We start from the raw sequence: 26,519 nt of genomic DNA, 5'->3' as shown, positions 1-26,519 counted from the left end.
GTCTTATTTATCCATTCATCAGTCACTGGACACTTCAGAAGTTTTATTAATTTGGCAATTGTAGATAATACTGCTGTAAACATTTGGGTGCATGTATACTTTGAATTAGTATTTTTGTACTTTTTGAGTAAATACCTAGTAGTGCAATTGATAGATCATAGGGTAGTTCTATTTTTAGCTTTTTTAGGAACTCCCATACTGTTTTCCACAGTGGCTGCATGAGTTTGCATTCCCTTCAACAGTGTAAGAGGGTTCCCCTTTCTCCACATCCTCACCAACACCTGTTGTTTCTTGTGTTGTTGATTTTATTTTTTCCCTTTTTAAAAAAATTATTTATATAAATTCAAGTTAGTTAACATACAGTGTATAATTGGTTTCAGGAGTCACCCAGTGACTCATCACTTACATACAACGTCCAGGCACATCCCAACAAGTGCCCTTCTTAATGCCCATCACCCATTTAGCTCATTGCCCCACCCACCTACCCTGCAGGAACCCTCAGTTTGCCCTCTGTATTTAAGAGTCTCTTTTTTATCTTATGTTTATTCTTATTTTTTATCTTTTTTATATAATTTTCTTTCAGTTTCCCTCTGGCCACTGCCGGAGCTATAAGTGAAAAGACTGATGGAGAATTTAAAGCATTATAAGGATACTCACTAGGCTTGAAGAAAAAAAAATAGAAGACATGAGGGACATTCTTACCACAGAGATAAAACACTTAAAAATGAGTCAATCAGAGATGAAGAATGCAATAAATGAGATGGAAAATAAGACTGATGAAATGAGCAGCAGGCTAGAAGAAACAGAGGGATGAATTAGTGACCTAGAAGACAAAATGATGAAAAGCAATGAAGCTGCACAAAACAGAAAGGAAAAAAAATATGCATAAGACTAGACTTATGGAATTCAGTTACTATCAAACATTATAACATTTTTATTATAGGAGTCTTAGAAGAAGAGGAGAGAGAAAGCAGGGGCAGAATATATATTTCAAGAAATAATAGCAGTAAACTTCCTTAATCTGGGGGAAGGCAACAGACATTCAGATCTGGGAGGCACAGAGAATTCCCATCAAAATCAACCAAGTCAGGGCAACACCAAAAAATATTGTAATTACATTTGCAAAGATATAGTGGTAAAGAAAAAAAACTTAAAAGCAGTAAAACATAAGAAGTTCTTTTCCAAAAAAAATTAATGTTTATTTATTCTGAGAGAGAGAGAGAGAGGAGAGAGAGAGAGAGAGAGAAGGAGCAATTTGGGGAAGGGCAGAGAGAACCAGAGACACAGAATCTAAAGCAGTCTCCAGGCTATGACTGTCAGCTCAGAGCCTGATGCGGGGCTTGAACTCATGAACTGTGAGATGATAACCTGAGCCAAAGTTGGTCATTTAACTCACTGAGCCACCCAGGCACCCTTGAAGAAGTTCTTAACTTACAAGGGAAAACCCATAAAGCTAGCTATAAATTTCTCAACAGAAACTTGGCAAGCCAGAAGGGAGTGACATGCTATATTCAAAGTGCTGAATGGAAAAAATCTATAACCAAGAATACTCTATCCAGCAAAGTTATCATTCAGAATAGAATGAGAGATAAAGAGTTTCCCAGATAAACAAAACTAACTAGTTTGTGACAACTACTCCAGCCCTGCAAGAAATATTAAAAAGGCCCTTTGAGTGGAAGGAAAAGACCAAAAGTAACAAAGACAAGAAAGGATCAAAGAAACTCTCCAGAAACAATGACAAAACAAGTAATGAAATGACAATAATACATATCTATTAATAATTACTTTGAATGTAATGGACAAACCTTTTGAACAACAGAGTGTCAGAATGGATTGAGAAAAAAAAAAGAAGACTCATATATATGCTGCTTACAATAGGTTCATGTATCTCAGGTATCTCATGAGGGTATGGAGAAACATTTATCATGCAAATGGATGTCAAAGGAAAGCCAGAGTAGCAATACTTATATGAAACAAAGTAGAATTTCTTTCTTTTCTTTTCTTTTCTTTTCTTTTCTTTTCTTTTCTTTTCGTTCTTGTATTGTTGCTTTCATATCATGGTAATACTGGACTCATAGAATGATTTTGAATGCCTTCCTTCTATTCCGTTATTTGTGATGTTTAAATAAAGATTGTCATTACTTATTTTTTTTTAATGTTTGTTAGAATTCATCAATGTGACCCTGTACTCTTGGGATTTGCTTTGCTGGGAGATTTTTTATTTCTAATTCAACTTTATTTCTTATTGGTTTACGAATATTTCCTATTTCTTGGATTCAAGATTCATAATTCAATATTGGTAACTAGTATGTTATTAGAAATTATCATTTTTCTAAGTTATCTGACTTGTTACTATATAATTGTTTATACTAACTTGTTATCACAAAACAGGTGGTGTGTGTTGCATTGTTTTCTCTTCCATTTCTCGCTTTGGTTTTTCAGTAACCTATCTTTATTTTCCTTAGTTAATGTAGTTAAAGCATTGCTGATTTTGTTTGTTTGTTTGAAAAAAAAAACTGGTCATTACTTTCCATGTTATAATATTACTGCTTATTCTAGTCTCTATCTTATTTACTTCTGATTTTTCCTTGTTATTTCCTTCCTCTACTAAATTTCAACTAAGTTTCTTCTTTTTTAGTTGCTTATGCTATAATTTTACATTGTTTATTGGAACTTATCTATTAATACAAGCATTTTTAGTGTAAATTTCACTCTAACATCTGCTTTTGCTACATCCCATAAGTTTTGTAATATTGTATTTTATTTTTCTTTTCTTTTGAGACATATATTTATTTGCCCTTTGATTTCTTATTTGGCCCATTGTTTGTGAATAATGTGTTCTTTAACATTTACATATCAAATAATTAATATTTACATTGTAAAAAATATTCTAGCTTCCTTGCATTTCTCTAAAAATTTTAGAACTAACTTGTCTATAGATAACAAAAACTTTTTAGAATTATTTTATTGGAATTATATTAAATGTATAAATTTAGGAAGAATTGATGTCTTTACAAAGTTGATTCTTCTAATCACAGAAAATGTGAAGTATTGTCCAGTGACATTAAAAAAATAATCAAACGCCCCTCCCCCCACCCCTTAAAAAACAGCAAGACAAAAGAAGACAGTAAGTTACAAGGGAAAACCCATAAGGCAAGCAAGGGAGTTTCCATAGAAATCTTCCAACCCAGAGGGAGTGGTATGATATGTTCAAAGTGCTTAATGGGAACAATCTGCAGCCAAGAATACTCAAACCAGCAAGGATGTAATTCAGAATAGAAGTAGAGAAAACGTTTCCCAGACAAATTAATACTAAAGGAGATTGTGAGGGGACTCTTTGAGTGTAAAAGTGCAACCAAAGAGACAGTATAAAGATAGGAAATGAAAAAGCAGTAATAGTGAATATTTATGCAAAAAATCATTCAGACAACTCACAAAATGATGTATCTATAACAATATATAACTAAAAGGTGGGGAAGAGGAAAAGTAAAGCGTGTGTTCAAACTTAAATGACCATTAGCTTAATAAAAACTGATATCTGTCAAAGTTGTTATATATAAATTAATGGTAACCATATATTAAAAAACACTAATATACATGCAAAGAATAAAGAAATAAAATACCTCACTAAAGAAAAACCAGCAAACAATGAAAGAAAGATGAGAAAGAATCAAAGAAAATCATAGGAAGAACCAACAAAACAATAAAATAACAATAAATCCATATGTATCAATAATTACATGAATGTAACTGGACTAAATGTTCTAGTCAAAAGACATGGATAGGGTGGCAAAATAGGTTAAAGAAAACAAGACTCGGTTTAGACTTAAAGACACCTTCACATTGAAAGCAAGGGTATGAAAACATCTACAATGTAAATGGATGTGAAAGGAAGACAGAGGAGCAATACTTATGTCAGAGAAAATCTACCAGTGAAATCTTGGTTTGTGGGAATAATTATTTCTGGAAACATGATGTAATACAAAGCACACATATGTGGAAGCAAATTTCAAAACCATTGGCTCAGGTGTGATCATGGGACATTGGGCATCACGTACTACTTGTATTGCAAGACATTGCTTGTTTATCAAGTTAAAATTTATTAGAAATGTTTGCTGTCTGGCAGAATACTCACAGAATAAGTTACTCACAGTCCAAGGTTTTACTGTACTTTAAAACAAATGTAACAAGACACAAAGAAGGATCTTATATAATAATAAATCTAACAAGAAGATAAAACAATTGTAAATATTTATTCACCCAAAATGGAAGCATCCAAATGTATTAAATAATTGATAACAAACAAAGGAAGCAATCAATAATAATACAATAACAACAGGGGACATTAACACCACTTACATTTATACACAGATAATGTAAACAAAAAGTCAATAAAGAAACAATGGCTTTGTATGACACACTGTACCACTTGGACTTAACAGATATTCAGAACGTTCCAACATAAAACAGCAGAATACATATTTTTTTAAGGGTGCAAGAAACATTCTTCAGAATAGTTTGCATATAAGGTCACAAATGGACCTCAACAAATAAAAAATATTAAAATAATTCCGTGCAACTTTTCTGACAACAATGTTATTAAACTAGACGTAAATCACAAGAAAAAATCTGGGAAGACCCCAAATACATCAAGGTTGAAAAATATTCTCATAAACAATATATGGGTCAACAAGAAATCAAAGAAATTAAAAGAAAAACATGGAAACAAATTAAAACGGAAACACAATGGCCCAAAATTTTGGGGATGCAGCAATAGTTTTCCTAAGACAAAAGAATATAGCAAAGCAAGTCTACCTGAAGAAGCAAAAAAAGAAAAAAACACACACACTCAAATAAACAACAACCTAACATTACAACTAAAGGTGCTAGAAAATGAACAACACACAGAACCTAAATCCAGCAGAAGGGAGTAAAAAGTAAAGATTAGAGCAGAAATAAATGACACAGAGACTAAACACACACGTGCGCACGCACGCACACACACACAACATACACACTCACAAACCATTAGAGCAGGTCAATTAAACCAGGATCTGATTCTTTGAAAAACATCAATGAAATTGATAAATCTCCAGCCAAACTTATCAAGAAAAAAATACAGGACATGTGCGTGGTTCAGTCGGTTAAGCATCTGACTTCAGTTCAGGTCATAATCTTATGGTTTGTGAGTACTAGCCCCACATCGAGTTCTCTGCTGTCAGCACAGGGCTCACTTTGGATCCTTGGTCTCTCTCTTTCTCTGCCCACCTGCAATCATGCTCTCGCACTCTCAAAAATAAATAAACATTTAAAAACAAAGAAGAGAAAAATGATGAAAAAAAGAAAATCACAAATGAGAGAGGAAAAATAACAACTAACATCATAGAAGTGCAATTATAAAACTATATTATGAAAAACTGTATGCCAAAAATTGGACAACGTAGAAGAAATGAATAAATTTCCAGAAACTCTGAAACTACGATATCTGAAACAAGCAAAAGAAAACTTGAACAGACTGATGGCCAGCAAAGAAATTGAATCAGTAATTTATTTTTTAAATTTTTTAAATATGAAATTTATTGTCAAATTGGTTTCCATACAACACCCAGTGCTCATCCCAACAGGTGTCCTCCTCAATCGCCATCACCCACTTTCCTTCCCCTCAATCCCCATCAGCTCTCAGTTTATTCTCAGTTATTAAGAGTCTCTTATGGTTTGGCTCTCTTCCTCTTTTTTTCCTTCCCCTCCCCCATGGTCTTCTGTTAACTTTCTCAGGATCCATATAAGAGTGAAAACATGGTGTCTGTCTTTCTCTGTATGACTTATGTCACTTAGCATAACACTCTCCAGTTCCATCCATGTTGCTACAAAAGGCCATATTTCATTCTTTCTCATTGCCAAGTAGTATTCCATTGTGATATACACCACGATTTCTTTATCTATTCATCGGTTGATGGACATTTAGGCTCTTTCCATAATTTGGTTATTGTTGAAAGTGGTGCTGTAAACATTGGGGTACAAGTGCCCCTATACATCAGCATTCCTCTATCCCTTGGGTAAATTCCTAGCAGTGCTATTGCTGGGTCATAGGGTATAACTATTTTTAATTTTTTGAGGAACGTGCACACTGTTTCCCAGAATGGCTGCACCAGTGTGAATTACCACCAACAGTGCAAGAGGGTTCCCATTTCTCGACATCCTCGCCAGCATCTATAGTCTCCTGATTTGTTCATTTTAGCCACTCTGACTGGCATGAGGTGATATCTCAGTGGAGTTTTGATTTGTATTTCCCTGATGAGGAGTGACATTGAGCATCTTTGCATGTGCCTGTTGGCCATCTGGATGCCTTCTTTAGAGAAGTGTCTACCCATGTTTTCTGCCCATTTCTTCACTCATTATTTGTTTTTCAGGTGTGGAGTTTGGTGAGCTCTTTATACATTTTGGATACTAGCCCTTTGTCCGATATGTCATTTGCAATATCTTTTCCAATTCCGCCAGTTGCCTTTTAGTTTTGTTAACTGTTTCCTTTGCAGTGCAAAAGCTTTTATCTTCATGAGGTCACAATAGTTCCTTTTTGCCTTTAATTCCCTTGCATTTGGAGACGTGTCAGGTAAGAAATTGCTACAGCTGAGGTCAGAAAGGTCTTTTCCTGCTGTCTCCTCTAGGGTTTTGATGGTTTCCTGTCTCACATTCAGGTCCTTTATCCATTTTGAGTTTATTTTGTGAATGGTGTGAGAAAGTGGTCTAGTTTCATCCTTCTGCATGTTGCTGTCCAGTTCTCCCAGAACCATTTGTTAAAGACACTGTCTTTTTTCCATTGGATATTCTTTCCTGCTTTGTTAGAGATTAGTTGGCATACTTTTGTGGGTTTAATTCTGGAGTCTCTATTCTATTCCATTGGTCTACGTGTCTGTTTTTGTACCAAGAACATGCTGTCTTGACGATTACAGCTTTGTAGTAGAGGCTAAAGTCTGGGATTGTGATGCCTCCTGCTTTGGTCTTCTTCTTCAAAATTACTTTGGCTATTCGGGGCCTTTTGTGGTTCCATACAAACTTTAGGATTACTTGTTCTACCTTTGAGAAGAATGCTGGTGCAATTTTGATTGAGATTGCATTGAATGTGTAGATATCTTTGGGTAGTATTGACATTTTAACAATATTTATTCTTCCAATCCATGAGCACGGAATGTTTTTCCAGTTCTTTATCTCTTCTTCAAACTCCTTCATAAGCTTTCTATAGTTCTCAGCATAGAGATCTTTTACATCTTTGGTTAAATTTATTCCTAGATATTTTATGTTTCTTGGTGCAATTGTGAATGGGATCAGTTTCTTTATTTGTCTTTCAGTTGCTTCATTATTAGTGTATAAGAATGCAACAGATTTCTGTACATTGATTTTGTGTCCTGCGACTTTGCTGAATTCATGTATCAGTTCTAGCAGGCTTTTGGTGGAGTCTATCGAGTTTTCCATGTATAGTTATGTCATCTGCAAAAAGTGAAAGCTTGACTTCATCTTTGCCAGTTTTGATGCCTTTGATTTCCTTTTGTTGTCTGATATCTGATTGCTGATACACTTCCAACACTATGTTAAACAACAGCAGTGAGAGTGCACATCTCTGTCATGTTTCTGATCTCGGGGGAAAGCTATCACTTTTTCCCCATTGAGGATGGTATTAGCTGTGGGCTTTTCATAAATGGCTTTTATGATGTTTAAGTATGTTCCTTCTATCCCTACTTTCTCGAGAGTTTTTATTAAGAAAGGATGCTGAATTTTGTCAAATTCTTTGTCTGCATCGATTGACAGGATCATATGGTTCTCATCTTTTCTTAATTTGATGTATCACATTGTTTGATTTGTGAATATTGAACCAGCCCTGCATCCCAGGAATGAATCCCACTTGATCATGGTAAAGAATTCTTTTTAAAAATTCCAAAAAAAAAAAAAAGACAATACTGGGAACAGATGGTTTCACAGGTGAATTCTATCAAACATTTAAAGAAGAGTTAGTACCTCTTTTTCTCAAACTATGCCAAACAATAGGAAAAAAAAAGGAAAACTTCCAAATTCATTCTAGGTGGCCAGAATTCCTCTGATATCAAAACCGGATAAAGACCCCACCAACGAAGAGAACTACAGGCCATTATCCCTGATGAACATAGATTGAAAAATCCTAGATAAAATACTAGCAAACTGATTCCAACTGTACATAAAAGCAATAGTTTACCACAATCAAGTGACATTTATTCCTGGGATGAAAGAGTGGTTCAATATTTGCAGATTAAATACCATAATACATCACATCAGTAAGGGGAAGGATAAGACCATATTATAATTTAAATAAACACCAAAGAAACATTAGACAAAGTCCAATGCCCTTTCATAATAAACCCCTCAACAAAGTAGGTTTAAAGAGAACTTACCTCAACTTGATAAAAGCCATATATAAAATACTTATAGCTAACATCATCCTTAATGGGTAAAATGTAAGAGATTTGCCCCTAAGGTCAGGAACAAGGCAAGGATTTCCACTCTCACCAATTTTATTGAACACAATACTGAAATTCCTAGTCACAGCAATCATACAATAAGAAGAAATAAAAGGTATTCAAATCAGCAAGGAAGAAGTAAAATATCACCTTTTACCAATGATATCATCCTATATATAGAAAAGTTGAAAGATTCCACCAAATACAGGTAGAACTGATAAACATATTCAGTAAAGTCATAGGATACAAAGTTAACGTGCAGAAATATGCTGCATTCCTACACAGTAATAATGAAGCAGCAGTAAGAGGAATTAAGAAAAATCTCATCAAAAATCATAATATACTTAGGAATGAGCCTAACCAAAGCAGTGAAAGACCTGTACTCTGAAAACTATGTAAAAACTGATGAAAGAAATTCAAGACAACACAAAAAATGGCAAAACATTCCATGCTTATGGATTAGAGGAGAAAATATTGTTAAAATGTATATACAGTCCCAAGCAATACACAAATTTAAAGCAATCCTTATCAAAATACCAACAGTATTTCCCATAGTGCTAGAACAAATAATTATAAAATATGTTCAGAGTCACAAAAGACCCTGACTAGTCAAAGCAACTTTGAGAAAGAAAATCAAAGCTGGAGACACCACGATGGCACAAAATTCACACATAGGTTAATGGAACAGAATAGAAAACCCAGAAAGGAACACACAACTACATGACCATATAATCTTCAACAAAGTAAGAAAGACTATCCAATGGGAAAAAGACAGTCTCCTGAACAAATGATATTGGGAAAACTGGACAGTAACATGCAAAAGAATGAAACTGGACCACTTTCTTATACCCTACACAAAAAATAAATTCAAAATGGATGAAAGACCTAAATGTGAGACATGAACCCATTAATATCCTAAAGAACACAGGTAGTAACCTAGTTGACATTGGCCATCAGATATGTGTACATGATATGTTTCCTGAGGCCAGGGAAACAAAAGCAAAGAATAAACTATTGGAACTACATCAAACTAAAAATCTTCTTCACAGCGAAGGAAACAATACACAAAGCTAAAAGGCAATGTACTGAATGGAAGAAGTTATTTGCAAATGAAAAACCAGATAAAGCGTTAGTATCCAAAATGTAAAATAACTTATAAAATTCAACACCCAGAAAATGATTAATCTGATTAAAAATCGGCAGAAGAAATGAAGACACTTTTCCAAAGAAGACATATGGGTTGTCAACAGAAACATAAATGATGCTCAATATCACTCATCATAAGGGAAATAAAAATGAAAATTAAAATGAGATAACACCTCACACCTGTTAGAATGGCTAAAATGAAAATCACAAGAAACAACAGGTGTTGGCAAGATTGTGGAAAAAGGGGAGCCCTCCTGCACTGTTGGTGGGAATTCAAACTGGTGCATTCACTGTTTAAAACAATATGGAGGTTCCTCAAAAAGTTAAAAATATAACTACCCTATGATCCACCAATTGCACTACTAGGTATTTACCCAAAGAATATGAAAATGCTAAAACCAAGTGATACTTGCTCCCCTATGTTTACAACATCATCTTCTACAATAGCCAAATTATGGATACAGTCCAAATGCCCATTGACTAATGAATGGTTAAAGAAGAAGTAGTAAACACACACACACACACACACACACACACACACACAGGAATATTACTCAGCCATATAAAGAATGAAAGCTTGCCATTTGTAATGATGTGGATGCAGTTAGAGTATTATGCTCAGGAAATCAGTTAGAAAAAACAAATACCATATGATCTCACTATTAGGGGGAATTTAAGAAACAAAACAAATGAACATAGGGAAAAGAGAGAAAAGCAATCCATGAAACAGACTCTTAACTATAGTAAAAAAAAGTGATGTTTACTGGAGGGGAGGTGGGTGGTGTTTGTGTTAAATAGGTGATGGGGATTAAGGAGTGCACTTGTGATGAGCACTTGGTGTCCCAGGAAGTATTGAATCATTATATTGTACACCTGAAATTAATATTACATTGTGTGTTAAATACCTGGAATTTAAATAAAAACTTAAAAAACATTAAAAGAAAAGAAAAAGAAATTTATTGTTATATGAAATGCTGTTTCTTAAGCAAGAAAACAGTTATTTAGGACATTGGCCACACATCCAACAGTAGTTTGCTTTTTAGAGAATTTATTTTCAAACTTAATTCACAAAAGTATCACATGTCGTGATTGGTAAAATTCAGTTTTCTAGTGTCTCCTGCTACAGATTTTTAATGAACAGTTTTGAGAACAAGAAACTTGCATTTAAAAAAAATTAAATGTTTATTTAAGTTTGAGAGACAGGGAGTGGGGGAGGGGCAGAGAGAGAGGGAGACATAGAATCCCAAGCTGGCTCCAGGCTCTGAGCTTTCAGCACAGAGCCCGACGCTGTGCTTAAACCAACAAACTGTGAGATCATGACCTGAGCCAAAGTCAGCCACTTTAGCCAACTGAGCCACCCAGGCGCCCCCCCTTTTTTTTAATTTTTTAACGTTAAGAAACTTGCATTTTTGACAATCATCACAAAAATTTTCATATACATATTCCAACAATCCTATTTTGAAGGCCTCTGTTTAAAATATTTGTATTTTCAGTTGTACTTAATTGAAAGAATGCTAATAGATGGGTGTATTACCTTTCACTATGTATCTGTGGCAGAAACTTCATTCTGATTGTGACTTAACACTGGTTTGGGTCAATCATTACTTCTTTTAAACATACTTATTGAGTGCCTGTCATATGCCCAGGTTCTAGACTTAAGTATATAACAATGAATAAAACAAAATATTTACAACAAAACAAAACAAAACAAAAATATTTACCATTGTAGAGTTTCATTTAATGGGACTAGATAAACAACAAACAACAAATATATGATACACAGATTTTGTAATATTTAGAAGGCATTAAGAGTTCTGAAAATAACAAAATAAAACAAGGAAGGGGGATAGGGAGTGTGGGGGTAGCAGTAAACATGTAAAGAGAAGGGTCAGAAAAATTCTCATTGAGAAGGTCAATTTTAAGTAAAGATTAAAAATATATTAGGGAGTGAACCTTGTCAATATCTTTTAAAAAAGTAATCCAGGCAGACAGATTACAAAGAGCAATGGCTCTGAGTAAAGCTGTGCCTTGACATTTTCTAGGAATAAGAAAGAGGCTTGTGTGGCTAAAACAGAGTGAAATAGGGAGAAATAACTGAAGATCAGGTAAGAGGGCTAGTGGGTTGAGGACGATAGAAGTTCATATAAGACCTTTAAATTACTGTAAGGACTTTAACTTTTATTTGAAGTGTGACACTGTTGAAGTGTCTTGAGCACAGAACTGATGCAACATAATCTGCCACTGTTTAACCAGTTTGCTGTAGCTGCTGTTTTGAGAATACATTGAAGGTGTGGGAGAGGAAAAGGCAGAAGCAATGAGATAGGTTATGCCATTGTAAAACAACTTCTTGAAAAAAAAAACATAGAGGAAAATTCCATTATGTCGTATAGTTGCAATTCAAGCTAATTGACCAAATTAGAACTCGAAGTAAGAAATTTCTGAGACTCAGTATACCAGAGTTATAGGAGTTATAGGAGTATGATGCAAACCAAAATTTAACAGGTTTATGCCATGCAACACAGGTATTATCATCACAAAGTTAATAACATTTTCATAACATCATTAATTGACACAATTATGTGATTCAGTACCTGGAGCTGTAAAAATGAAGTCAGCCTCCAAACCACCACAGCTTAGAAATTCATTGAGCTGCAATACCGATGGATTAATTTCAGTACTATACGGTCAACTTAGTTGAACTTTGGCTACATCATGATATTCATTATTGTGGTCTGGATCAAATTGTAATGAGGTAATTTCCCTTGAGTTTAGTACTTAGTCCACAGGGTGATCTCCTTGAACTTGACTTGAGAGCAGCCTTCCATTACCCTACCACCAAGTAAATTGGCTTTTATCAGTTGCCAGATTTGAAAGAGTTTCAAAATGAGATCCATATGGTCTGTGGCACTCTATGGTCAAACAACTGAGTGCATGAGATGAGTTTTTTTTTTTTTCTTTCTTTCCTTTTTTTTTTTTTTTTTTTTTTTTTGGTCACAGTTGATAGAATTAACAACAAATAGTAAAACACTGAATTCAATACATACAGTATGAAGAGACACTAGGTGGCTGTAATTTTAATAATTCTTCTCACTTTGCAAAGGAGCCACACCTTTGCTACATCATTCCTATCACTCAGATTTCAAATTCTCAAAAAACACCTGGTATGGAGTTCATGCTTAAAATTCCACACTGACAGGCTAAAATGAGGGAAGAAAATATACTGTTAAAATTTAGTGTCATGGTTATTATTTTCATAATTTTGATTTATAAGTGACATATTTTAGGGTCTCAGAAGAGTTGAAGTTTTGCAATGTCGATCCTAAGTAAAAACATACAAATCTCAGTTGTACAAACAGACTGATTTTTTCAAATATATTTTTGTAATATCCATAATCAGCAATGTTGTCAGGTACTTCCTATAGTATTTTTTAAAATCAGAGGCCAAATTGAAATGCCCAGTAAAGTAAATAAATAAACGTATTTTAAGTGTTTTAATGCCTATTTAAATTTTACTCTTATTTTTTAAAATTTTTTTTCAACGTTTTTTATTTATTTTTGGGACAGAGAGAGACAGAGCATGAACGGGGGAGGGGCAGAGAGAGAGGGAGACACAGAATCGGAAACAGGCTCCAGGCTCTGAGCCATCAGCCCAGAGCCCGATGTGGGGCTCGAACCCACGGACCGTGAGATCGTGACCTGGCTGAAGTCGGACGCTTAACCGACTGCGCCACCCAGGCACCCCAAATTTTACTCCTATTACCTCAACCATTAAAAAGAAAATAATATTCAAGTTATTTGTTGCCAACATGTAAAGTTGAGAGAAAAGATTTCATAGTAAGATACAAATGATCTGCTTTACTATATTAAAACTTTGACATTAAATATTAGCTGTAATGCAGCTAGTATTCCAATGTTTTAGAATGCAGACATTTCTCAAGTACCCACTCTACATAGCTGTTTTGGAATGCATGCCTATATATGCACAGATTTGTACATAATCCAGCTTATTGCATTCTGAAAATTTCTTACTTCCTTTTGTCAGTGGGGAAAATCCTTAGTAATTTTAGTTTGCTCCTACTACAAAAATATGAGTTATTAACTACCAGTCTTCTCATTTTGTCATTGAGAAAAATAATTTTTAGAGGTTATTAAACATTCCCAACTTTAAATAGTTGGCAAATGCTAAAGTCAGAATAAAAAACTAGTCTGTTTTACTTAGCAACTATGCTAGAAAAATTATTCATACATTTGTGCATTATGTACCTTGCCAACATCTTTCACATAATTATCCTGGAAAATACATTCTTTCCTCTTCTATCATAGTAAATCTTAACTTATTTCATAGTTAAAGGGAGCATATAGAAAAGAACATGAATATGATAATTAATTTGCAAATCTATAAATGTCAGCAGTCACCTAATTTCTATGTGCTATAATTTCTGCTTCTTTAATGAGAACATTAATGCTTATTCCGCATTTATACTGCTGGATGAACTCAATGCTTTTGTGAGTAATCTATCCATTTACCAAATTATTTTCCAGTTCATTGCTTAAAAATTACTTGGGCAAGCAATACGTAGTTTGTAGGCCCCTATTATATGCAATACATTCCTCTGCTTATAGTGCATAATATAGCAAAAGAGATGAAAAAACATTCATGAAATAACTGTCTGGAGAGATTAGATTTCTACACAAATATGTTTGTGATATAAAGTGTGTGAAAAGTGCCAAAATAGAGGCACAAAATTTCATGTGAGTTTAGAAAATAAGAATAAGACCCAGCAATAGCACTACTGGGAATTTACCCAAGGGATACAGGAGTGCTGATGCATAGGGGCACGTGTACCCCAATGTTTATAGCAGCACTTTCAACAATAGCCAAATTATGGAAAGAGCCTAATTGTCCAACAAATGATGAATGGAGAAAGATGTGGTTTATGTATTCAATGGAATACTACTTGGCAATGAGAAAAAAACGAAATCATGTTGTTTGCAGCAATGTGGATGGAACTGGAAGGTATTATGCTGAGTTAAATAAGTCAGTCAGAGAAGGACAGATACGTTTTCACTGGTTTGTGGATCTTGAGAAACTGAACAGAAAACCATGGGGGAAAGGAAGGTGGAAAAATAGTTACAGAGAGGGAGGCAAAAAACACGAGACTTAAATACAGAGAAAAGCCAAGGGTGGATGGGGGGGGTGTGGGAGAGGGAAAATGGGTAATGGGAATTGAGGAGGGCATTTGTTGGGGTGAGCACTGGGTGTTGTATGTAGGCCAATTTGACAATAAATTATATTCATAAAAAAAGAAAATAAAGTTTAGATCTATATAAGATCACAGAAGAGTACATGGAAGAGGTGGTATTTGCACAGAAATGTGAAGAATTGTCTGAATTGAAAGGCAAATCTAGAAAAAAAATTCTATTTGGAAGGAGAAACCTGAGTGAAGTCACAGAAGCAAAAATAGTTTAGTCTTTGTAGTAATGGAAATAATCTGATCTAATGGAACCACAGTCTATGTCAAGAAGGCAAAGGAGAAATTACACTGGGAACTATTTTGGGCCTTGAATTCCACCCTAGGTGTTTAGACATTATCCTTTAATTAGTTAAGAATTAGTAAATGGTTTAGAGCACAGAAGTGATATTATTTAAACTGTGCTTTAGGAATTAGGCATCTCTATTGTCATTATTGTGAATGAAATAACTGAACCACATGTGGTTATATCTGACATTAATATAAAAAGATGGGGTCAACAAAACTGTAATTTAACCATTCCTTATTATGAACTGTAATAACATAAACGTTCACATCAATGCTGTAAAACTAATAATCGTGGAAGGGTGAGACTTATCATGCCATTAAAACAAAAAGTAGAGCGGGGCGCCTGAGTGGCGCAGTCGGTTAAGCGTCCGACTTCAGCCAGGTCACGATCTCGCGGTCTGTGAGTTCGAGCCCCGCGTCAGGCTCTGGGCTGATGGCTCAGAGCCTGGAGCCTGTTTCCGATTCTGTGTCTCCCTCTCTCTCTGCCCCTCCCCCGTTCATGCTCTGTCTCTCTCTGTCCCAAAAATAAATAAACGTTGAAAAAAAAATTAAAAAAAAAAACAAAACAAAAAGTAGAGCAAATCTGGAGTCACTTTAGCTGTAAAACCTACTTTTACAGTTTTTATATGGATTTACCAAAGTAGAACTTGCAATTTAGTGCATTTACCTGTGTACTTTTTCACATAATAGGATGTATTGATGATATCAAACTTAAATATGAGACATCCTTGTATTTAAATCTTACATTAAACTTTACAGAAATGTTTTTATTAAGTCTTCCTTTTAATTAGAGTGTAGTTAATATATAGTGATATCGTTGTTTCAGGTGCACAATATAGTGATTCAACAATTCTGTACATCACCCAATGCCAATGACGACAAGTAGACTCCTTAATCACTATCACCTATTTAACCCATCCCCCCCCCACTCTCCTCTGGTAACTATCAGGTGTTTTTCTATTGTTAAGAATCTGTTTCTTGGTATATCTCTGTTTCTATCTTTCTTCTGATTATTTGTTTTGTTTCATAAATTTCACAAATGAGAAAAATCATATGGTACTTTTCTTTCTCTGACTTTGTTGCTTAACATAATACTATTTCCATCCACATCAGGGTAAATAGCAATTTCACTCCTTTTATGAATAACATTCCATTTTATAGACATACCACATCCTCTTTATCCATTCATCAATCAGTGGTTTTTGTAGCAGTATTATTTACAATAACCATTGTACCATTTGTACCATTGTACCACAATAACCATTTCTCATTGGAGAAATGAATTTTCATGTTATGCTCATTTTTAAATAGTATTATTTATTTTTTGAGTATTTATTTGTATAAGTTCTTTATATATTATATAGTTTCAGATGAACAATATAGTGATTCAACAATTCCATCTATTAGTCAAAGCTCATCATGACATGTGCACTCTTTTTTCACCTATTCACCCATACCCCCATCCACCTCCTTTCTGGTAACAGCAGCAGGTGTTGGTGTTTATTGTTTTGCTTATTTCTTTAGTGACATATTTGAATTTCTTTCTCTTTATTGTTTGCAAATTAATTAGTGGATTTTGATATATGATTATCATTTGTTTGGTTTAAGACCTCTTTTGTATATAGCAGTCTATATTAAGTTGATGATTCTTTAAGTTTGAACTCATTCCTCTCCTCTGAACTTTTGAGTTCTATGATTTCATATTTTAGATCATTTTTTCATGTGATTTCCCTGACTAATTTTTTACATAAATATTCATTTTTACTGCTTTTGGGTTTATTACCTTTATACTGTCACTTTTTGTATCTCTTTTCCACTCGAAGTGTACCACACTTTAACATTTCTTGCAGGGCCCATTTAGTGCACATGAACTCCTTTTGTGGTTGTCTTGGAAACTCTTTATCTCTTCTTTTATTTTAAATGTTAACCTTGCTGTAGAAAGTATCTTGGCTGAAGATTTTTCCCACTTTGTACTTTGAAAATATCATGGCACTCCATTATTTCTTGGAAAGATTCTGCTGAAAAATCCCCTGCTACCCTTATGGATTTTCCCTTGTATGTTACTGTTTTTTTTTCTGCTTCAAATATTTTTTATTACTATTTTTGCAAATTTAATTACACTTTTTCTTGGTGTGGATCTGCTTTTGTTCATTTTAATGGTGTTTCTCTGCACCTACTGGATTAGGGTATCTGTTTCCTTCCCTAGATTAAGGAAGTTTTCAGCTATTATTTCTTCAAATAAATTTTCTGTCCCCCTTTCCTTCTCTTCTTCTTCTGGGACTCCTATAATACAAATGTTACTAAATTTGGTGGAATAATTGAGTTCCCTAAGTATATTTTTGTTTTCCATTATTCTGTTTTTCTTTCTTTTTTCAGCATGATTACTTTACTCTTTTAGTCCATTAATTCATTCCTCTACTTATTCCAGCCTGCAGTTCATTCCATCAAGAATGTTTCTCATTTCATTTATTGAGCCCTTTATTTCTGCTATGTTGTTACTTAGCTCTGTGTTAAGGATCTCACTCATGTCTTTCACTGTTTCTCAAGTTTAGTGAGTATCCCTATGATCATTGCTTTAAATTTTCTATCTAGCATGTTACTTGTATCTGTTTAACTTAAATCTCTGGCCATAGCCTTGACTTTTTTTTTTTTTTTAATCTCGGGTAAATGTCTGTATCCTTGCTTTGTCTACCTCTCTGTGTTTTTTTCTTTGTTAAGAATGCCAGATAGGTCTTCTGTACTTTAAAGTAGTTACTATTTAATATATAATATTATAATGCTAAGTGAAATAAGTCAGTCATAGAAAGACAAATACCATATGATTTCATTCGTTAGATTTAAGAAACAAAACGAGTGAAAAAGAGAGAGAGGAAGAGAAAGAGGGAGAGACTGAGACAAGTCAAGAAACAGACTCTTAATTATTACAAGAGGTTACAAAAGGGTACTTGGGTGGGGATATGGGTTAAATGGGTGATGGGGATTAAGAAGTGCACTTGTGATGAGCACTGGGTAATGTATGGAATTGTTGAATCCCTATATCATGTACCTGAAAAACTATAACACCATAGGTTAACTATACTGGAATACAAATAAAATAAAATAAATGGAAAAAAAGGAGTTACTTTATGGGGTGCCTGGGTAGTTCAGTCAGTTAAATGTTCAACTCTTGATCTTGGCTCAGGTCATGACCTCACAGTTCATAAGATCGAGCCCCATACCAGGCTCTGTGCTGACAACATGGAGCCTGCATGAGATTCTCTCTCTGCCCCTCATCCACATTCTCTCTCTTTCAAAAATATATAAACTTTTAAAAATAAAACTGAATAAAGTGGTTGAAGAAAAGGTCCTGGAATGATTCTACAGTGTAGTCTGTCCTAAGTGCCAGAACCTGGCACTTCAGGAGATTCTTCCGTGTGTATTGCTTACACACTGCTATTGTGTGTTTGTTACTTTTCCTGTCAGTGCAGTCATCTTCACTGACTGCATGTTGTGGGCTGTGCTTGGTCTTTGTGGTGTTAGTGGGACTCAAACATGCCAGCTTTCAGTGGGCATACCTTCAGGGCAGCATGGCTCCTGGAAGGTGGTGTCAGAAAAATTTGCACTGGGACACTAGTCCCATGCAAGATACCCAGAAACACTGTGGTGGCTGAGGGCTCTGCCTCAGGTTGGCATGTGGGGTGAGGGTGGTTGTATTGCATGGTAATGGCGGAACACTGCTGGGACCCATGAACTATGGTGGCTGGGGGCATGTGACTGGGCATGGGGCAGCAACTTGGTGTGGCATGCAGTCACAGCTGTCCGCCCAGTGGCTGGGTAGAGTACACACAGGGTTTAACAAAGTTTGCCCTGATCCCAGGACCAAATCTATCAGGCTTGGAGTTGAAGAATCCACACGAGAACTCCTGGGCTTGGCTCACTGTTAGCAGATCAGTTATCAAGTGTCTGTGCAGCCCCACCTCCTGCAGATGGTCCTGTGTGGTTCTTATGCTGGGCAGCAGAGGAGCAAAATTGTGCCTTCTGTCCCATTTTCAGAAAAGTCCGCTAACATTCTCCATAAGCAGTATGAACAATTCTGTCTCTTGCTTGCACCCAACATTGTGTTAACTGCTGTTTTTATATTGCCTCTCCTCTCAGCCTGCTGTCCCCTCATGGGTGGCAACCCAACTATCTCACATCCTCCTGGCTCACCCATTGCTGACTCAGCTGACTTCCAGGCTCCAAGTCCAGTGGTTATTAAATCTTCTTTAAATGTTTGGTAGAATTTGGCTGTAAAACCATCTGGTCCTGGACTTTTCTTTATTGGGAGTGTTTTGAATACTGATTGAATGTCATTGCTGGTAATTGGTATGCTCAAATTTTCTATTTCCCTCTATTTCAAATTTTTATTGCTACTTGAGCTAGGCCTGTATTGCTATATACTTCACTTTTAGAATCACTTTTGCTGCATCCCGAAACTTTTGTACTATTGCGTTTTAATTTTCCTTTCTATCAATGTATTTTTTAATTTCTTCTTTTATTTCCTGGTTGTTCCATTCATTTTTAGTAGTGTGTTATTTAATATCCATGTGCTTGTGATCTTTTCAAATTTTACTTATGGTTGATTTCTCGTTTCATAGCATTTTGACCAGGAAAGATGCTTGGTATGACTTTGCTATTTTTTAATTTTTTGACGCTTGTTTTGTGGCCTAATATGTGATCTATTCTGGAGAATGTTTTATATATATACATATATGTATACATGTATACATATATATATATGTATATATGTATATATATATACATATATTTCTGCTGTTTGAGGATGGAATGTTCTGAATATATCTGTCAAATTCATCTGTTCAATTGTGTCATTCTATGGCACTGTTTCCTTGATGATTTTCTGTTTAGATGATTTGTCCATCATTTTAAGTGGGGTGTTAAAATCCCCTAGTATTATTTATTACTATCAATTAGTTACTTTATGCTTTTTGTTAACAGTTTTGTGTATTTGAGTCATCCATGTTGGGTGCATAAATATTTATAATTGTTATATCTTCTTGTTGGAGTGTCTCCTAAATGATTATACAGTATTCTTTTTGATTCTTGTTTCTAACTTTTCTTTATAGTTTATTTTGTCTGATATAAATATTGCCATTCCAGCTTTCTTTTAACATCCATTTTAATATACATGTTTCTCCCTCCTCTCACTTTAAATCTACAAGTGTCTTTGTTTTGAAATGAGTCTCTTCTAGGCAGCATATAGATGTGTCTTATTTCTTCATCCACTCTGCTACCCTATGTCATTTGATTGGAGCATTTATTCCATTTACAGGCAAAGTAATTATTGATAGATATGTGCTAGCTTCCATTCTCTTACTTGCTTTGGATTGTTTTTGCAGTTTTTCCCTAATCCTTTCTCCTTTTGCTATTTTTCATTATTTTTTGGCTTTCTTTAGTGACATACCTGGATCCCTTTTTAGTTAATCTTTTCATACCTATGATTGGTTTTTGAATTGGAGTTAGTATTCAATTTGTTTATAATATGTTCTGTATAAGATACATTTAGAACTCTGCAACCTAAAGCAACAGAATATACTTTCTTCTCTAGTGCACATGGAACATTCTCCAAGATAGATCACATACTGAGTCACAAAACAGCCCTTCATAAGTATACAAGAATTGAGATCATACCATGCATACGTTCAGACCACAATGCTATGAAACTTGAAATCAACCACAGGAAAAAGTCTGGAAAACCTCCAAAAGCATGGAGGTTAAAGAACACCCTACTAAAGAATGAATGCGTCAACCAGGCAATTAGACAAGAAATTTAAAAATATATGGAAACAAATGAAAATGAAAAAAACAACAATCCAAACGCTCTGGGATGCAGCAAAAGCAGTCTTAAGGGGAAAATACATTGCAATCCAGGCCTATCTCAAGAAACAAGAAAAATCCCAAATACAAAATCTAACAGCACACCTAAAGGAAATAGAAGCAGAACAGCAAAGGCACCCCAAACCCAGGAGAAGAAGAGAAATAATAAAGATCAGAGCAGAAATAAACAATATAAAATCTAAAAAAAAACCTGTTGAGCAGATCAATGAAACCAAGAGTTGGTTTTTCAAAAACAAACAAAATTGATAAACCTCTAGCCAGACTTCTCAAAAAGAAAAGGGAGATGACCTAAATAGATAAAATCATGAATGAAAATGGAATTATTACAGCCAATCTCTCAGAAATACAAGCAATTATCAGGGAACACTAGGAAAAATTATATGCCAACACACTGGACAACCTGGAACAAATGGACAAATTCCTAATCACCCACACACTACCAAAACTCTAACAGGAAGAAATAGAAAACTTGAAAAGACCCATAACCAGCAAAGAAATTGAATCAATTATCCAAATCTCCCAACAATAAGAGTCCGGGAACAGATGGCTTCCCTGGAGAATTCTACCAGACATGTAAAGCAGAGATACTACCTATCTTTCTCAAGCGCTTTCAAAAAATAGAAAGGTAATGAAAACTTCCAGACTCACTCTATGAAGCCAGCATTACTTTGATTCCTAAAGCAGACAGAGACCCAGCAAAAAAGAGAACTACAGGCCAATATCTCTGATGAATATGGATGAAAAAATTCTCAACAGGATACTAGCAAATCAAATTCAACAGCATATAAAAAGAATTATTCACCATGATCAAATGGGATTCATTCATGGACTGCAGAGCTGGTTCAACATTTGCAAATCAATCAATATGATACATCACATGAATAAAAGACCCATATGATCCTGTCAACCGATGCACAAAAAGCATTTGACAAAGTTCAGCATCTTTTTTTAATAAAAACCCTCGAGAAAATCAGGATAGAAGGAACATACTTAAACATCATAAAAGCCATTTATGAAAAACCCACAGCTAATATCATCCTCAATGGAGAAAACCTAAGAGCTTTCTCCCTGAGATCAGGAACATGACAGGGATGTCCACTCTCACCGCTATTGTTTAACATAGTGATGGAAGTTTCTAGCATCAGCAATCAGACAACAAAAGGAAATCAAAGGCATCAAAATTGGCAATGATGAAGTCAAGTTTTCACTTTTTGCAGATGACATGATATTATATATGGAAAACTTGATAGACTCCACCAAACGTCTGCTAGAACTGATACATGAATTCAGCAAAGTTGCAGGACACAAAATCAATGTACAGAAATCTGTTGCATTCTTATACACTAACAATGAAGCAACAGAAAGACAAATAAACTGATCCCATTCACAATTGCACCAAGAAGCATAAAATACCTAGGAATAAACCTAACCAAAGAGTAAAAGATCTGTATGCTGAAAACTATAGAAAGCTTATGAGGGAAATTGAGGAAGATATAAAGAAATGGAAAAACATTTCGTGCTCATAGATGGGAAGAATAAATATTGTCAAAATGTCAATACTACCCAAAGCTATCTACACATTCAATGCAATCCCAATCAAAATTGCACCAGCATTCTTCTCGAAGCTAGAACAAGCAATCCCAAAATTTGTATGGAACCACAAAAGACCCCGAATAGCCAAAGTAATTTTGAAGAAGAAGACCAAAGCAGGAGGCATCACAATCCCAGACTTTAGCCTCTACTACAAAGCTGTCATCATCAAGACAGCATGGTATTGGCACAAAAGCAGACACATAGACCAATGGAATAGAATAGAAACCCCAGAATTAGACCCACAAAAATATGGCCAACTCATCTTTGACAAATCAGGAAGGAATATCCAATGGAAAAAGACAGTGTCTTTAACAAATGGTGCTGGGAGAACTGTACAGCAAATGCAGAAGGATGAAACTAGACCACTTTCTTACACGATTCACAAAAACAAACTCAAAATGGATAAAGGACCTGAATGTGAGACAGGAAACCATCAAAACCCTAGAGGAAAAAGAAGGAAAAAACCTCTCTGACCTCAGCCGCAGCAATTTCTTACTTAACACATCTCCAAATACAAGGGAATTAAAAGCAAAAATAAAGTGTTGGGATCTCATAAAGATAAAAAGCTTCTGCACTGCAAAGGAAACTCAACAAAACTAAAAGGCAACCAGTGGAATAGGAAAAGATATTTGCAAATGACATATCAGACAAAGGGCTAGTATCCAAAATCTATAAAGAGCTCACCAAACTCCACACCCGAAAAACAAATAATGCAGTGAAGAAATGGGCAGAAAACATGAATAGACACTTCTCTAAAGAAGACATCCAGATGGCCAACAGGCAATAAAAGATACTGAATGTCGCTCCTCATCAGGGAAATACAAATCAAAACCACACTCAGACATCACCTCACGCCAGTCAGAGTGGTCAAAATGAACAAATCAGGAGACTATAGATGCTGGCGAAGATGTGGAGAAACGGGAACCCTCTTCCACTGTTGGTGGGAATGCAAACTGGTGCAGCCGCTCTGGAAACAGTGTAGAGGTTCTTCAAAAAATTAAAAATAGATCTACCCTATGACCCAGCATGAGCGCTGCTAGGAATTTACTCTAGGGATACAGGAATGCTGATGCATAGGGGCACTTGGGCCCCAATGTTTATAGCAGCACTCTCAACAATAGCCAAAGTATGGAAAGAGCCTAAATGTCCATCAACTTATGAATGGATAAAGAAATTGTGGTTTTATATACAATGTGATACTACGTGGCAATGAGAAAGAATGAAATTTGGCCTTTTGTAGCAACGTGAATGGCACTGGAGAGTGTGATGCTAAGTGAAATAAGTCATGTAGAGAAGACAGATATCATATGATTTCACTCGTATGTGGATCTTGAGAAACTTAACAGAAGACCATGGGGAGGGGAAGGAAAAAAAAAGAGGGGGACAGGTAGAGAGAGATGGACAGAGAAAATCCCAAGCAGGCTCTGTGCTGGGATTCAGCACAGAGCCCGACACAGAGCTCAATCTCAAGATCGTGAGATCATGACCTAAGCCAAAATCAAGACTCAGACACTTCACCACCTGAGCCATCTAGGTGCCCCTAGGTAAAAACTATATCTTTAATAAGAAAAAGAAATTATGAAGACAGACATAATTGACAATACAAAATTATCAAAAAAAATTTTATTTTTTTGAGAATGCAAGCTGGTGCAGCCAATCGGGAACACAGTGTGGATGTTCCTCAAAAAACTAAAAATAGAACTGCTCTAAGACCCAGCAATTGCACTAGGCATTTATCCAGGGATACAGGTGTGCTGTTTCCAAGGGACACATGCACCCCTATGTTTATAGCAGCACTATCAACAATAGCCAAAGTATGGAAAGAGCCCAATATCCATCAATGGATGAATGGATAAAGAAGATGTATATCTCCTATATAGATATAGATGATATAGAAATAAATAGATATAGATATAGATATAGATATAGATATAGATATAGATATGTAGGAGTATTACTCGGCAATCAAAAAGAATGAAATCTTACCATTTGCAACTACGTGGATGGAACTGGAGGGTATTATGCTAAGTGAAATTAGTAGTCAGAGAAAGACAAAAATCATATGACTTCACTCATATGAGGACTTTAAGAGACAAAACAGATGAACATAAGGGAAGGGAAACAAAAATAATATAAAAACAGGGAGGGGGACAAAGCAGAAGAGACTCATAAATATGAAGTACAAACTGAGGGTTACTAGAGGGGTTTTGTGAGGGGGAATGGGATAAATGGTTAAGGGGAACTAAGGAATCTACTCCTGAAATAATTGTTGCACTGTATGATAACTAATTTGGATATAGTTTTAAAAAATAAAAAACATAAAATTAAAAAAAATAATATGTTCTGTATATAGCAGTCTATATTAAGTTGATGGTCAGTTAAGCATGAACTCATTCTTTACTCAATGTGTACCCCAACCACATTTTAAGCATATGTTGTCATATTTTGCATTTATTTTATCTTGTGAAATCACTGACTGCTTTTCACTGACTGCTTTTTACAGATATACTTATTTTTTATTGCTTTTGTATTTTAAATATTTTATACACTTTGTTATGTCCTTTCCTTTCCATTAATACTGTGCCCTTTCAAATTTCTTGTAGGGCTTGTTGAATGGTCATTAACTCTTAGTTTTTGCTTTTCTGAGAATGTCTTTATCTGTCTTTCTATTCTGAATGATAGTCTTGGTGGATAGAGTATTATTGGTAGATAGAGAATGATATTGTTTGTGGATAGATTTTCCCTTTCTGCACTTTAATATATCATGTCACTCCCTTCTATTATTTAATTCTGTTCTTGCTTTTAAAGTTTCTGTTGAAAAATCAGTCTATAGCCTTAGAAGGTTTCCCTTGTATGTAACTGTGTTTTTTTTCTTTCTGCTTTAATTTTTTTCTTTATTACTACTTATTACCATTTTAAATACTATGTTTCTTGGTGTGGACCTCCTTCAGGTTTTTTGTCTTTCTCTTTTCTTTTCTTTTCTTTTTTTTCTTTTTGTTTCTTTTTTATTTAAAGAAATCTTTGTGTTTTCTTTTTTTTAATTTCTTTTTTTTTAATTTATGAAATTTATTGTCAAATTGGTTTCCATACAACACCCAGTGCTCATCCCAAAAGGTGCCCTCCTCAATACCAGTCACCCACCCTCCCCTTCCTCCCCCCCCCATCAAACCTCAGTTTGTTCTCAGTTTTTAAGAGTCTCTTATACTTTGGCTCTCTCACACTCTAACCTCTTTTTTTTTTTTCCTTCCCCTCCCCCATGGGTTTCTGTTGTTTCTCAGGATCCACATAAGAGTGAAACCATATGGTATCTGTCTTTCTCTGTATGGCTTATTTCACTTAGCATCACACTTTCCAGTTCCATCCACGTTGCTACAAAAGGCCATATTTCATTTTTTCTCATTGCCACGTAGTATTCCATTGTGTATATAAACCACAATTTCTTTATCCATTCATAAGTTGATGGACATTTAGGCTCTTTCCATACTTTGGCTATTGTGAGAGTGCTGCTGTAAACATTGGGGTACAAGTGCCCCTATGCATCAGTACTCCTGTATCCCTTGGATAAATTCCTAGCAGTGCTATTGCTGGGTCATAGGGTAGGTCTATTTTTAATTTTCTGAGGAACCGCCACACTGTTTTCCAGAGTGGCTGCACCAATTTGCATTCCCACCAACAGTGCAAGAGGGTTCCCGTTTCTCCACATCTTCGCCAGCATCTATAGTCTCCTGATTTGTCATTTTGGCCACTCTGACTGGCGTGAGGTGATATCTGAGTGTGGTTTTGATTTGTATTTCCCTGATAAGGAGCGATGCTGAACATTTTCATGTGCCTGTTGGCCATCCGGATGTCTTCTTTAGAGAAGTGTCTACTCATGTTT

At 35.2% G+C, this 26,519-nt stretch overlaps 1 long non-coding RNA gene across 1 annotated transcript; it reads right to left on the bottom strand.

Annotated features, from left to right (window-relative positions):
• Nucleotides 1–15,953: 15,953 nt before the first annotated feature.
• On the bottom strand, nt 15,954–25,749 carry LOC115507818. Its single transcript, XR_003966812.1, has 3 exons — nt 25,736–25,749; nt 25,033–25,037; nt 15,954–16,024 (listed from the first exon to the last, which is right to left on the bottom strand). It is a non-coding gene; the product is annotated as an uncharacterized LOC115507818 (long non-coding RNA).
• Nucleotides 25,750–26,519: the final 770 nt, after the last annotated feature.

The sequence above is a fragment of the Lynx canadensis genome, chromosome X (genome assembly GCF_007474595.2).
Source record: "Lynx canadensis isolate LIC74 chromosome X, mLynCan4.pri.v2, whole genome shotgun sequence".
NCBI classification, from domain to species: domain Eukaryota; kingdom Metazoa; phylum Chordata; class Mammalia; order Carnivora; family Felidae; genus Lynx; species Lynx canadensis.
The sequence above is the reverse complement of the archived record's forward strand: the minus strand, read 5'-3'. Positions and strand labels throughout refer to the sequence as shown.